The sequence below is a fragment of the Homalodisca vitripennis genome, chromosome 5 (assembly GCF_021130785.1).
Source record: "Homalodisca vitripennis isolate AUS2020 chromosome 5, UT_GWSS_2.1, whole genome shotgun sequence".
Classification (NCBI taxonomy): Eukaryota; Metazoa; Arthropoda; class Insecta; order Hemiptera; family Cicadellidae; genus Homalodisca; species Homalodisca vitripennis.
In genome coordinates, this window is record NC_060211.1 from 166,286,552 (window position 1) to 166,299,383 (window position 12,832).

Sequence of the window (12,832 nt, forward strand, 5' to 3'; positions counted from 1 at the left end):
TCTTAATTTCATCGCTCTACAACTCATAATCTAGAAGATAAGTATTAATACTAACAACGTTGTAAAAATCTTAAAATCAATCAATCTTAATAAGGCTCAAAAGGTTAAACTCGTTTTTTTTTATTTTGATAACGAGAATGGGGTGGAAGCCTGCAGCGTTACCAAAAATAATAAATATATTATTTAAATCAGATTATATAATTTTTTACTCATTATTTTTAATAATCTGTCAAATTTTCTTCTTGGAATAACAGCTAATGTTGACTAACATATTATGTAAGTATACATAAATATTACTCTTGTGCCATAATTTGTAGGTAATTTTTTAGTTCAAATCTTATTTCCTCTATATCAACATGGTTACAAATAATACCTGTTAATTTCTAAATTTTAACCTGTAGGCCCGAGAATTTATAGACCTCTCCTACGGATCAAGAGAAACCTATGTACCAAATTCCCATGCTTACCGGATCTTTCTATCAGGAAGTTTCGCTTGTACGGACAGACAAAACGTTATGAAGCAATTCCTGTGCAGGGTCCTTTAGAATCAATAGTTTTTTAATATGTAACATATTTAATAACTATAATTTGTACTCATATTTATTTAGAACCAAATACATGGTGTTTATAGTTAGAGATTGTTATAATCAATTTTAGTTGTGTTTTAATTTTTCCTGCAATTTATGGATACAGTTATTCATAAATTCAATTAACTTCACCACGACCCCAATTAGTATTCACAAAAGAATATGTTGGATAAATATATTCTATTGTTAGTGAAGCGTAGTGGATATCTCCTCTTCTTATCGCCCTAGAAACCCAGTTCCGAGTTCCGGTTCGTCCATAACAGTTTCACATGATAGAAACTTTAATCTGTATCCAGCCGGAATAATGCGATTAAAAAGTAGAGCATGAAGAGTACTAAGTGTTTTTATACCTCCTGAATTTATTATATTTTACAAAACATTAAATTCGTTAGCCTAGTCATTCGTTATATTTTAAATTGTTATTAAACACTAAAAGTCACTTTGTGAAGTAATTTGTGTGACTGGCTCTCAGCCCTAAGAGTTTCTCTTTTTAGTTTTAAGTTTCATGTGTGCCATTACATACATGTTTACAACCTTGGGATGCAGACTTTATTAGTCATAACACCAATATTTATGTATATTATGTCATGTATATTGATTGTGGCTGATAAAGAATTTAATTTATTCATTTTTAATGATATGGACAAAATCCTATGACCATGAAATACACATATCGTGTTCTCCATGTTTTTTTTGTAATATCGTTATTTTAATTACTAATTATTTCACTTTACAGTTATATAATTTTCTTAACAGCCTCCAAATTATAGCTGATTAATACTACTTTCAAAATAATTAAAGCAACAAAAACTAATCTGATTCAATTAGCATTTCTGATATCGGATGATCCTAAGAAATAGACAAAGAAAGTTCATATAATTTTTTAAATTTTCTTAAGTGTTCGAAAAATTAATACTAGTATGTTAAAAGCTATTGAAATGCCATTGCTTTATTTAGTCTTAAACTTATTATAATTAAACATTCTTAACAGATCCTCCTATCTTTACGAATTAGTTAATTATCTGTGGAAGTTAAAATCTGTTGGGAACTTTAGGAACTCAATGCGTGACTTCCATTCTAAATATGGAATACTTCGTAACAGGTATTCATGCCTTTGAAATTCATAAAAGGCAATGCACAAGGCACTATGTTTGAAGTAATTAATATTTTAGTAAGTATTTAGGTAGCCGTAATTATTTACTAAATACTCCAATGAACTATTGCACCACCCCAGAATATTACTTTAAATGTATTCAATTTCTGGAGACACGCTTTTCCCCCTGAACTTTTTATAATCTTCTTTTTCATAAAGGTTATTGTAAAGATATGTGATCTAATATTTAATTAACAAAAATTACAACTTAAAATATCTAAACACCGTCCGGTTGCACCACCTTAACTACGGAAATGTTACTAAATATCTTACTGTTATTGTCGATTAATACATAATTCAATAAAATAAATAAAATCTTTAAGAGCTTTTGGGGACACGACAAGAAGCCTAGAATTCAGAAAAAGGCGAGACAGGAAACTTCGCGGACTATCTTCGTTCTTCTGGATAAAAGGACAGATCTCGTGAAGAAATAGTTTCATTCTGGGATTTTTTATGATGTACTCTAATCGTTTTGTATCTTTATAAACTTATAACATTTTTAGGTGTTTTTGGCATCAGAAGGAGTGGACACATTTCAAATCCAAAAAACTGTTTATCTTCTTAAGTTGTTAATTTTCAGTACTAAACGGGAAATTAAATTCAATATTATTACTCTTTGGTGTTGTACGTGTAATTTTTAATTATTAAAGTCACTTTCCTTCAGTCATAAACTTATTAAGAAGTTCCTGTCAATCTTCAAGTTTTATTTTTGATGAAAAAAATTGTTAGCATTAGTAATAAACTATTTCCAAGATAGATATAGGCTAAGTTACATGTCATCGTTTTCTAAATCAGTAAAATTTCGTTTTTATAATAAAAATTGATAGAAACTATTCAAGTTATTTTTAAAGCAAATATGCTATGCATACTCGTAACTGTTTATGTTATTATCATGCATTTTCTATAAAAAGATTCTAATATCAATAATATACGTGAAACAAAGGAATGAATTGCCCGAGTAGCTCAAGTGATTTGAGTTATATGTATAACATCTATATATATATATATATATATATATATATATATATATATATATATATATATATATATATATATATTATATATATATAAATGAATTTTTGTGTGTTTGTCCTTTATGGAATCGCAAAATACTAGACAGACCATTATGAAAATATGTATATATACGTATTTTTCCACGGAGAAGGTTTATAACCTATGCCCATTGATTTAACTCACCATCAAGCGGCGCTGCAAAAGATAAAAGGTTTCAAAGCGCCTGCACACTATAAACTGCAATTAAGAGACAGTTACGTATATTACATAGCCAAACACTATTTGAAGGCGCTAAGTTATTATGTATATTTGTCTTTAAGATACATTTCTGATTGAACTTTTAAAGTTTGAGTGTTAAACCACTTTATAATAAAGTACATATACGTACACAATGGTTATATCCATAAACAGATTTTCTTGATCGTGGCAACAACGCAAACTCTACATCGGCGTTGTAAATATAATTCAATTAAACCAGAAGTTCACATACATGGGCAAAGCTTACGCAAAGCGTGCAAAGCCGGGGGAAACAGCTAGTTTATAATAAAAAGACAAACTGTTTACTGGGTGTCTCTCAGGTCACAACTACTGTCTAGACTGATTACAAGTCTAAACATAGACTAGACCATTCATGATCATAAACTCATTCGATAATTACGCTACCTATTTAATGAGAAGAGCTACAGGCAAACTCAATTGTTTTACGTATTATAGAACAGTTCATCAAAAGCCAGCTTAACATATATAACTGAATATTATATTAACAAGTCTTATTGTTCTAACTAAAGCAGCTTTAATAGTTGAGAAATTTAAATTATGGTCAACAAAAATTATATCTATATATAAAATAAATATACAAATCTGTTACCATATTACCAAGAATAAATTTTAGAAATTCAATTATTATTATATTAAATAAAATAATTAAATCGATGTATAAAACCTAACCGTGAGTACGAATTATTTCATTGTCATGGAATACTTTGGATTTGAACTAAACGTGCTCCACGTGGAACTCAGGTTCTTGTACTTCCGTGTAGACCGGAAATGGGTGGTTTGATAGTGCGCATGTGCTGGCTGGGTTTCGAGGTACATCTTTCGGTCTGCATTAACGAATTTCCATCGAATTATTTTATTCCTTAATTTTAATATATAGTATTGTTATATAGAGATTTATCAGTGTTTAGAGTGACTGAAATATGTCTCCTGCATAAGCTATTCACTGCAATCTTAGTGCTTTTATATCTGTTAAGCAAACCAAAAATATGGAATTTTACGTGTTTAGGTAATGTTTTCTCTCTTAAGTTAATTTACAAATTTGGGCACTTTAAGTGAAAGAAACGTGTTTAAAAGTAAATTGAATGCCCATATATCCAAATTATATTTAATTTTCAGAAAGTCGACCATATGCGATCTTGTAAGAGAAGTGCGGAACAGAAGTTTTGCGATGACCACTTCTTCTAAGAAATTTTTTTAAGTTTCTAGGCTTGTTATGTATACAATTGTAAGAGAATAAAAAAATCACAGATTAAACCTATTATATTTCAATCGGTACCCAACTTCTCACAAAGGACTAAGAGAAACAGACTGAACAGTATCTTTATATTTTTGATTCTTTATGACTAAGGAGAGGATGACATCAAAGTAAAATCGTTGCAGGAGATGAGGTGGAATTTACAGGAAGAGTAAATGTTCTGACACTACTAAACTATAGCAATAACGTCCTGGGACCCGAGAGGTGTTTTACGGATGGGCTTTATCTTTGAAGAAAGATCTTGGCGTGTAGCATTAACAATGAGTAAGAAACAAATAAACTGTCGTCAATGCAGGCTTCAAACTTGTTTAAGGAAGGATTTCAAAACCTGCTTTAATAAGCTTATCGCAAATATCAAAATATAAAGGCAATTGGCAACAGTACAAAAAAGCATATAGCCGCTTAAAAATAACTTTTTATAAAATGATTAGTGTTTTGTTAAAAAGGTCTTTATATAAAAAAAACTCCTCTTACATACCAATGGCTACAAAAAAGACTATATATTACCTTAATCAATACGAATAATACACGGGTAGTGGTTAACGAGTAATTTACTTCTAATTGTACAACAAACATCAATATTATGGTAATTTAATATTATCGTATAAGAATCAATGAATAAAACTCATTTTACTATTTAGGCTGCTTTTAATTTTTTTTTCAGATTTAATACTTTTCGCGGGTTGAAAAATTATATATTTCATTAGCTGCCAGTTTTAAACATACAATTAAGTTGATAAAAGGAAACTCTAATAAAATAAATAGCCATGCTATATTAGAGTGTTATAACCGTGGCATTCGTTATTTATTTATTTTTAGCTGAAAATACACACAAAGAAAAAAAACTTATAGGCTTTCAGCATCCATACAAGTATTGTAAAATGTGTTTGACGTCACGAGGAACACATCCCCGAAGCGTATTTAGAGAGTTGCAAAGGACAAATTAACCACAGTCCAATAGAGAAGAAATTACTTAAATGAATTTCGTCTTGTAAATTTTCACTTATCAAGCATATATTACATGATTACTTAATATTAAATCAGTCTGAATTTCTGTAGCACAATCGTACAATTTCGCCATTTTCTTTCAATCTCAAATTTCCAGAAGTTAGTGACATTTAATTGTAGCTTTAGGATTGTTTAATCTAATGCACGTATAAAGCAATTTTTATTGTCATCTGTTATAATTTGTTAATATATTCATATATTTTAAAATATTTTAGACTGTCCTTGAATACGATTAATATAATAAGATTATAAATAACATCATAACACATATTGTTACACTTCTTTCAACACAATCAACAAAGGAATATTATTTATTAAAATTTGTGTGGATTATCAGTTTTTTTTTAAATAAAGTTAAAACAATATAAAACTGAAGATTTCATTTTATACATATTAATACTGAAGGTACAAAACAGTGTTATATGATTAACCGTTAAAGTAGATATGCAGTAACTTTAAAGCGAATTTAACTATTTATTTACTAGGATATAGTTTTAAATATATGAAACTTTTATTTTATACAATTTTATCGTTTTATTTAACTATAATTTAAGAATGTTTAGGTAATCTCCCACAGTTTTTAAAAACAGGGTTTCAAAAATTGTATATCATATTTTTTACCACAGTAATTTTGAATATGTGATAGTATACATCTATAACAACTATACTGTTATAAAAGACTATATATAAATCATGAAAGGAAAAACCTTAAGCTACATCACCTAGTAGAATTTCAGGCACTTGACATTGTTATATATATTACAAAAAGCATATAACTAAGTTTCAAGAATTTAAATATTTCCTTCATAAGGTGTAAAAAACCGAGTATTAAAAAACTAATATGTGCGAAAATGGAAGCCATTCATGGGTTTATAGTACTCGTATGTCTGACTGGTACATCAACGGCATGAGGCTGAAGAGAATAACAGCTAAGAGCACAAAAATCACTTCAAAACAGACCTAGTGAAGGTGAAACACTGCCGAAGAAATTGATGTTGGCATTTCAGCGGTATCGCTGATCTTCATCGGAAATAAAAATAATAGGAAAGCGAAGATATGAAAGGTGCGAGTATAGGGTCACTGCCTATCCCTTTATAACACCTGAAGACACATTTCTCATACATGAAGTTGGTATTGTCACATGTACAAAAGGGTTCATTTCAATCCTTAAATTTATAGTGTTATACTTTTTATAAGATATAACTATGGCAAATGTCTGAAATTCTCCAAACGTTTGAAATCAACCATTCTCAAGCCAATTTTAAACAAAGAACTTAATATTTTTTAATAATTTTATAGTTGTTTTAATACGAACTTAAATGGGTTTCGTTTCTTTTATTATTTTCCAATGCCGATGTTCTCTTATTGTACACTATTCTCTCGTATGTGTAGCCTATATATGTATTCTTAATTTCATGGTAAACATGGCGAAAATTAAAATTTGCATTGTTGCATAGAATTAAATATAATAAAATATAGTAACAAATAGCAACATCACATAACTGTTAAAGAAACTAATTATATGCATCTTTTTATCACACTGTTATAATACAAGTAAGTTAAAGTAAGTAGGGTAAAACATTTCAAAGATTATAAGAGCGTGTATGGGTTTTGTAGACATGTTGTAGTTTCTTATGAACTGATAAATTTTAAGTAGAGTGTGCACAAGGTAAACTTTACAAAATTGTAAGTTATTGCAATGTTGTGTTTTCCAATAAGGCGTTTATTGAAAGTTTCACTTTGATAAACCGGAAATTGGAACATCGACTTAAAACTAACGAGGTTCAAAGCGAAAGAACAGTATTATCCTTCATTATTAGAGATTTTACAGGGGTTACAGAACAATCGTGTATATTTAATGTATATTAACTGAACACTTTAAAATACATGATACACCACGTGTCGCTTTGCACACAATTTGATGTTGCATATGTATGACCACTGCGGTTTCGAGGGGATTATATATCCGACACCAATGTTTAGTTTGCCTTGTTACCACGATGATGAAATTACGTGAAAAAGTTTATAGTTATGGCCATTGTAATTTAACTGTTCTCAGTATGATTTGTTCCATATGTGATTTTGCCTTATTTCCCGATCAAGAAAATGTATATCACAGATCAGAGAATTTCAATTTACAATAAAAGTTATATAGCAACATTGTAACTTTTTTTTTTTTTTTTTTTGTTCTCTTAGGACAAGAAGCTTATAAATTGCACTTAGTCCTGTAAGGACCTTTGCGCTGCTTCCGGAGTGATAGGATATTCAGGATGGGTAAGGTTAGGGAGTGGGGGGCCGCCTCCTATCGAGATCCATGAGAAAGAATTAGGGCACTACATCTCAAAGTCATCCCGGAAGAAGGGAGGCCAGCTGTGAACAAGCCTCTTCAGTCAAAGTAGGCAGGGGGTGGCACACCCTTGTTGAGGTTAACAAGAGCCTCTGAGGTAAGGGAACAAACCCCACCAACTCCAACAGCCATCCTCCACAGTAGGCTAGACCTATCGAATTGCCCATGAATCCCAGAATCTCAACATTTGCGGTTAGTGATGTGCCGCTACTGGACATCCATAAGGTTGCCCAGATTGAAGTGGCACATCGGTTTTTGCTGTGCCCAGTGGTGGGTTCAACTGGTAGGTATAAACCAGCCAGAAGTGATCCCTGCTGGGTAAACATTGTAACTTAGATCTTATACTTAGTACTTGGTAAAATACAGTTTTACTGTATTGGTAAATGTACAGTTTTTTTGCCATTTAAACGACTTTGACTATGCTGTCCATCCATTTATATGGTCTGAAGATGAAGAAATCTATCCTTTGAACAATTTCTCATCATATGACATAGTACCAATTATTTGGATTGTTGAAGGGAGTAAAGTACCCTGTCATGAGTTATCTTTCTTGCAAACTTTGAGTGTACATATGTAATATTACAACTGGTGTAGTTCGAATATTAGAAATCTCTTGCAATTTTGATATGAGGTGACACTGATGTAACAAAATAATTTCAGAACAAAAAAAGGTTTTAACAAACTTACTACAACCACACGACATTGTAATATTGTATCATAGTAACAAAAGCGATGAAGTTACTTTGTTTTATGGTATTGTACTTGGTTGAAAAAATTTAATTACTTTTTGCCGAGTCCTTTGTTTCTTAATTTTATAGTTTAGTGATAGTAAGTTTGAAAACACATTGAATTTATTCAACGTGTTTAGCTAATGAAATTTTAGATAAATTTAAAAAGTTTTCATTACATTATAACACTTATTTATGAAACAATGTGTTCAATAATGTCACATTTAATATCAAGCACTATTTCAATCTCTTAATCTAATAATCTCTTTAAATATTTTTATCAAAGCTTACGAATATAAAAAATAACTCTTCTTTATGTTGATCTGTATTATTAAATTTGAAAATAAAATGTTACTATATTAGATTCTATCAAAGTAAATACTGTTTAGATCATGTTCGTTTATAATTTCCATATTAGCATAGAACTGGATAAAAATTATATTATGCAAAATAAATAAATGCATTAATATATATAATTAAATCCTAAAGGGAGTATCATGTTTTTAATTTATCTATTTACCTTTGTGTATTCTACTGTACCTTGATGTTACCGTTTGAAATAGATGAGCAATGTAATTAAACGTTTGCTGACTGGTGAAGTTGAATCAGATTAAACACATTTCAAACTATTAATTGCACTTCTCCATTGTAACATACAAACTTTGATAACAGTAATTGTATTTGTTTGTAAAATAAACATGATTGATTATTTTCTAAATACGAATAATTAATTTTAAAAACGAGTAAAATATTGCCTAATACAATAGCCAATAGAGTATTATAGCGTGTACAGAAGTTATCGCTAGATAACTGAATCAAGCAACGTCGAGCATGGCTACTACTTGGATGGGTGACCGCTGAGTGATCCTGTCCTTGCAAATAGCTCGCCTGCCTGACTGTTGGTTGTGGTTCGGGTAAGAAAAAAATGTCCTTGTCTAAAAATACACTGGATTTAAACACACAAATAACTTTGGCAGAACGATTAAGGGTTAAAGTTAGTCGTGAAATTCTAAGTTCGAACAACAAATTGAGCATCTTTTGATGTTAGTTTAGGTTAGAATCACCTTCCAGATCTACTACCATTACAAATATCATTACCGTATAAACATACTAAATGTATAAAATTGAAGGAGGTGCTCTTCTTATTGGAATACACTATTTTCTATTAATTGATGAAGAAAAGTCACAATTATCCCATGTTTTTTTTTATTTTTTATTATGGTGTGGAAAGTACCTTTTTTGGGAGGTTGGATGGTTCGAATCGTGTGGTATGTATCTGTTTTTGCAAGTGGGTTTTCTGTAAACGTCATATTCTATGTCGCTATTATTCCTTTCCACTAATACGTCTAAAATGGCAATGATGAATTTGTTTCAATTTCATAAGTAAATTTAATAGTCGGATAAAATGAATTTAATTGGTTAATACAATTTTGAAGATCTTGGTTTTTATTAAAAATTGTGAAAATATCACCAACATAACTCAACCACATTCTGGGGAAATAAGTCATATTTTGTTTCGCGTTTAATTAAAATTTAATAAAATTATTGGATAATTATAACTTTTCTTTCATCAATTAATAGAAAATATTAAATGTTTTCACGTTTTTCGTACAGTAACTATATCTGTTGGCATTATTGCTCTTATTATTATGAAACAATACATAAGAATACATACTTCAAGAAAGATGGTGCACGATATTTATAGAAGTTTATTTCATTATAAGAATCCGGAAATTTTATCAAAGCTATGAAACAGACAAATTAAATATAAGTTAGACATTTTAAATTAACTTGGAGAAACATGACGGATGTTTCCGCATTTGTTGCAGCTACAAGGTCCAGCTGACTCTGTGCAATCTTAAAATGATAAATGGCCTCATTAAAAACTTCTAACCATATCGCCAGTTTCTTCTACCAGTTTGCGTTTTACAAAATGGCTAATGTGGTTCTTGTAAAGTTTAAGTTTATATTTACAAAAAGTGTATGTCCAAATTTTATTTTATGGTGATATGGTTTAATTACATTTCTATATTAACCGAGATTTATTGCCATATTTAGTTGTACCTTTGTGCTTTGTGATGTAATGCTATGATGCATAAATTTTTACTCGCTCTATTTGTTGTAATTAAAAACAAATAAGAATCAAATAAGTAAGAGAGTTAAATAAGAAAGAAGTTAAGTTCAGTTCCTAGTATTATTCAGTCATGACTGTAATTTAAGTATTTCAAACTCAAACCACGCCTCTCCAAATATTCCTTAAAACAATAAGATGTTTGTTTAAATGAGGAAATTCAACTGATACTGGGGGTTTATTCTAACATATTTCTTAGGTAAACCTAAGCTCCTTTCAGGGAATGTATGAACTATTTATTTCCAAAAATATAAATCATGTGATTGTGACTATTAGTATATAAATGTAAACTGTAAGGTGTAAAAGTGGTATATGGTATATAAAACTGGGGATTTAGTATCATATCACACAAAGCATAATACAGCTACAGAAACTTAATTTAAAAGTGCCATTTATTATTATGCAATGCTACGTACCTAAAGTGTTTATATGCTAAAACAATGCGTCAAGAAACACAATTTAAAGTAATTAATTGAATGGCATGTTTGACCACATGGTCTTTTTGAACAAATTATTCGAACATATTTCTTAGGTAAACAACCTTAGCTCCTTTCAGGGAATGTATGAAGAATTTATTTTCAAAAATATAAATAGTATGATTGTGACTAATAGTATATAAATGTAAACTATAAGGTATAAAAGTGGTATATGGTATATAAAACATAATTGTTATAGGTATGACAAGGAAACAGTGATGGTTAACTAATTAAAAAGTTACGATTTACTCTGGCTATCTTGTGACCAACCCATTAATCTTCCGCAGCCAATTATTACCAGACAATATAAGAATAATGTTTAAGTAACAAGAGGATACAAATTAGGAGATATATACTTAACTGGAGATGAATATATCAATGCACCAAACCGCGTTTTGTATTCACGAAATTATTTACATGAGTTCGGTAGGATGTTTTATATAACTAATAGATCTTTGGATTTCCACTCCTCTCACAATACAACTTTTCCTCCTTATTATACAATTCAAGCGTGATCTGATTTTTTTAATTTCAATATTTGTTGAAAACAGAGGATTTGAGGATGGAAGAAAGATATGAGCGTTTAAATTAATATGTATTCTACGATTAGTTACATGGCAACCAGAAAATTGCAGTATAAACACATTAGTAAAGAAACTCAGTAAAATAAGTGTATAATATTTTTATAATTTGTGACATAGTAACATATGGAGGGTTCAGTGTTAAAGTGAACCAAGTCCACTGAAAAATATTTAATAAATTTCACTTTAAATTAGTGTCAGGATATAATTGACTGATTACTTATAACTGTTGATAGCATTGTTTCATAGTTATAATAGGGCTTATATGTGTGTGGTTTCATAAATTAATTTAAATATTTGTAAGAGTAACCAATGGCTACATCAGCCACATATAATGATAACCTAGGCCTATTGGTTAAACTATCACATTTACTATGAATAGTTTAAAAGCACAAGTTTATTACATTATCCAAAGGCAAAAGTGAAAGAATAAGAGAACATATCATATCATGCTAATTCTTTACACAATAGTATAGTTATAATCTCCAATAAAGGCTAAAACATTTCAAAACAAAACAAAACTTTCACAATTTTTGTAACTCACATGTTGAGTATTTATCAATATCAGGGCTCCACTTCATCATCAGACAATATAACAATATAAAAGATGAGTTACTAACTATTAAAACTTATTTAGGTTAGTAAAATAACTTAAATTCAAGCATTAACAGCTTTTAAGCAAATTTAAACATATAGCTACTGGACTTGGTTCACTTCAACAATGAAAAAACCAAATGTTGCATATGGAAATGTAAACTAATGCTCCCTGGTGGGGAAATTATGAACTTAGGATGTGGTTCACTACTGCAGTGAAAAATTAACAGTTTCAGCCATCTATTCGCATTGTTAGAAGCAAATGGGTAAAAATTGGACTTAATCCACTTTAACCCTGAACCCTCCATATGTAGTCTAATGGAATGAGCTTAGGCTTAAAATGTAGCATCAGCGAAGCCTGTTACGCAACACATTTAGTGGTTTACTCCAAACATTCATTAGTTTTATTTTATTTTACAAGTATGCCTAATCCTTCGTGCGTAACGCAGTCAGTTTTTTATGTATGTTTATTTTATTGCGCTTGATATATCGTGGCTTTTTGTTTATTAAAAGTAAAACAGCCGTAACAATCTAGATGTAAAAATTGTATTTCTTTAAATTCTCTGTTGGAGTTGGTATTATTATTATAAAGTTTTTTAATAGTGTTAAAAATTTTGTTGCCGAAACCTTGGTTAATAATTTTGTTTTCAGTACTTTGTAATACCAGATTTGTGGGGTT